This window comes from Capsella rubella, unplaced genomic scaffold (assembly GCF_000375325.1).
Source record: "Capsella rubella cultivar Monte Gargano unplaced genomic scaffold, Caprub1_0 scaffold_353, whole genome shotgun sequence".
Taxonomy (NCBI): domain Eukaryota; kingdom Viridiplantae; phylum Streptophyta; class Magnoliopsida; order Brassicales; family Brassicaceae; genus Capsella; species Capsella rubella.
The window spans coordinates 1-837 of NW_006238582.1; the positions used below are offsets into that span (position 1 = coordinate 1).

The following is an 837-nucleotide window of genomic DNA, read 5'->3' on the forward strand; positions in this document are numbered from 1 at the left end:
GCCTCCACAATTTAAATACCAAATGGGCTTGATCCCCTTCGCAAAGGGGTACGTAGGGCAGGTTTTTACCAAAGCACCAGCCTATAACTAAAAAAAAAAAAAAAAAACAAAGAGCTCTTTTCGGGGTGAGTCCGCCTCAACTGATTGACAAGCTCAAACATCGTCTCCCAGGCCAGGAGTTCGATCACAAAACGCGTTCCACATGGATGCAGTGGTGAAATAATCAACGTCTTTAACTTCGGTAAAGATAAAGCCGAGCCCAGTCTCGCAATATAGCTAGCAGGCGGCAGGGCCAATAAGCCGAGCTCCGGCTCGCACGCTCTTGTCGACCTCAAAGCACCCACAGGATAAGCCGGTCGCACGCACCGCACCTAAACAGTACGACGAGTCCGCCTCGTCTGCTCCTTCAGCTTAGCGTTCCGAGGAGCACGTAACAGGATAAGCCGAGAGACGTCTCGCCCCGCAAAGTACGTCCCGGAACCAAGCGAAAACTTCCAAAGGTCTTCTCGCCCTGTTATCCCTGCATAACCTGTTGCGTCACAAGCAATTCTACGACAAGAATAGACAATGGAAATTTCCAAAAATCCAACATTCATCGAAGCAAATCTAACGTCATCAAGGTTCAACTAAGGAAACAACATCACGAGTCAAGGTCCGTAAGATCCAACAGAGGATCACAAATACAAACGCCGATCCGACAAGCCACAAACGGCTAAAAGGCCGGATATAAAACATAACGCCGAAATAGCAACTACAACAAAACAATAGGAGCCTCAATCCTGGGGACCTTCCGCGTCTTCCGCAACTTCCGCACCCCCTGCATCATACGCCCCATCT

At 49.2% G+C, this 837-nt stretch overlaps 1 pseudogene; it reads right to left on the minus strand.

Moving 5' to 3' along the window:
- Positions 1 to 371: 371 nt before the first annotated feature.
- Positions 372 to 837, minus strand: part of LOC17874170 — a 2,439-nt pseudogene continuing 1,973 nt past the window's right edge.